General features: G+C 40.8%; 1 pseudogene; it reads left to right on the top strand.

Annotated features, from left to right (window-relative positions):
- Positions 1–1,224: 1,224 nt before the first annotated feature.
- LOC102742127 (heterogeneous nuclear ribonucleoprotein A1-like) lies at positions 1,225–2,476 on the top strand (annotated as a pseudogene).
- The last annotated feature ends 6 nt before the right edge of the window (positions 2,477–2,482 follow it).

The raw sequence follows: 2,482 nt of genomic DNA, 5'->3' as shown, positions 1-2,482 counted from the left end.
CCCAAAACCACACAAAGACCCCATCAAAAACGAGAATTACAGGCCATTATCCCTCATGAACATTGATGAAAAAATTCTCCAAGAATCCCCCCCGCCCCAAGACACTAGCCAATAGGATCCAACAGTACATTAAATGGATTATTCACCACGACCAAGTGGGATTTATTCCTGGGCTGCAAGGGTGGTTCAACATTCACAAATCCATCAGTGTGATACATCACATTAATAAAAGAAAAGACAAGAACCATATGATCATCTCAATTGATGCAGAAAAAGCATTTGACAAAGTACAGAATCCTTTCTTGATTAAAACTCTCCACAGTGTAGGGATAGAGGGAACATACCTCATATCATAAAAGCCATCTATGAAAAACCCACAGTGAATATCATTCTCAATGGGGAAAAACTGAGAGCTTTTCTTCTAAGGTCATTTTAGATACTAATCCTTCATCAAAGGGGACAGGGATACCCATTCCCACCACTGTTGTTCAACATGGTACTACTAGAAGTCTTAGCCTCAGCAATCAGACAACAAAAAGAAATAAAAGGCATTCAAATTAGCAAAGAAAAAGTCAAACTCTCATTCTTTGCAGATGATATGATACTTTATGTGGAAAACCCAAAAGACTCCACCCCAAAATTGCTAGAATTCATACAGGAATTCAGCCACGTGGCAGGATATAAAAAACAATGCACAGAAATCAGTTGCATTTCTATACACCAACAATGAGACAGAAGAAAGAGAAATTAAGAAGTTGATCCCATTTATAATTGTACCAAAAACCATAAAAAACCTAGGAATAAACCTGACCAAAGAGGTAAAAGATCTGTACTCTAAAAACTACAGAACACTTATGAAAGAAATTGAGGAAGACACAAACAAATGGAATGACATTCCATGATCATGCATTAGAAGAATAAATATTGTTAAAATGCCCATGCTACCCAGAGCAATCTACACATTCAATCCAATCCCTACCAAAATACCATTGACATTTTCCACAGAGCTGGAACAAATAATCCTAAAATTTTCATGGGATCAGAAAAAAACCCCAAATAGCAAGAGGAATATTGAAAAAGAAAACCAAAGCTGGTGGCATCACAATTCCAGACTTCAAGCTATATTACAAAGCTGTAATCATCAAGACAGTATGGTACTGGCTCAAACACAGATGCATAGATCAATGGAACAGAATAGAGAACCCAGAAATGGACCCTCAACTCTATTGTCAACTAATCTTCGACAAAGCAGGAAAGAGTAGCCAATAGAAAAAGCACAGTCTCTTTAATAAATGGTGCTGGGAAAATTGGATAGCCACATGCAGGAGTATGAAACTGGGCCTTTTTCTTATACCATACACAAAGATAAACTCAAAATGGATGAAAAACCTAAATGTGAGATAGAAATTATCAAAATCTTAGAGAAGAGCTTTCTGCCCATGGATGCCACAGAGTAAGCATCGTTAAAGTCTCCCCTCCCACCGCCATCATGTCTAAGTCAGAGTCTCCCAAAGAGCCTGGACAGCTGCAGAAGCTCTTCATCAGAGGTTTGAGCTTTGAAACAAGCAATGAGAGTCTGGGGAGCCATTTTGAACAATGCAGAATGCTTACAGACTGTGTGGTAATGAGAGATCCAAACACCAAGTGCTCCAGAGGCTTTGAGTTTGTCACATATGCCACTGTGGAGGAGGTGGATGCAGCCATGAATGCAAGGCCAGACAAGGTGGCTGGAAGAGTTGTGGAACCAAAGAGGGCTGTCTCAAGAGAAGATTCTCAAAGACCTGGTGCCCACTTAACTGTGAAAAAGATTTTTGTTGGTGGCATTAAAGAAGACACTGAAGAACATCTAAGAGATTATTTTGAACAGTATGGGAAAATTGAAGTGATCGAGATCATGACTGACTGAGGCAGTGGCAAAAAGAGAGGTTTTGCTTTTGTAACATTTGATGACCATGACTCTGTAGACAAGATTATCATTCAAAAATACCATACTGTGAATGGCCACAACTGTGAAGTAAGGAAAGCCCTATCTAAGCAAGAGATGGCTAGCACTTCATCCAGCCAAAGAGGTCGAAGTGGTTCTGGAATCTTTGGTGGTGGTCGCGGAGGTGGTTTTGGTGGGAATGACAACTTTGGTCATGGAGAGAACTTCCGTGGTCGAGGTGGCTTTGGTGGCAGTCAAGGTGGTTGTGGATATGGTGGCCGTGGGGATGGCTATAATGGATTTGGTAATGATGGAAGCAACTTTGGAGGTGGCAGGAGCTATAATGATTTTGGCAATTACAACAATCAATTCTCAAATTTTGGACCCATGAAAGGAGGAAATTTTGGAGGCAGAAGCTCTGGCCCCTATGGTGGTGGAGGCCAATACTTTGCCAAAACACGAAACCAAGGTGGCTGTGGTGGTTCCAGCAGCAGCAGTAGCTATGGCAGTGGCAGAAGGTTTTAATTACTGCCAGGAAACAAACCTTAGCAGAAGAGG

This window comes from Leptonychotes weddellii, chromosome 1 (assembly GCF_054177405.1).
Source record: "Leptonychotes weddellii isolate Sample4059 chromosome 1, ASM5417740v2, whole genome shotgun sequence".
In the NCBI taxonomy this organism is placed as follows: domain Eukaryota; kingdom Metazoa; phylum Chordata; class Mammalia; order Carnivora; family Phocidae; genus Leptonychotes; species Leptonychotes weddellii.
This window is presented reverse-complemented; position numbering and strand designations above follow the sequence as displayed.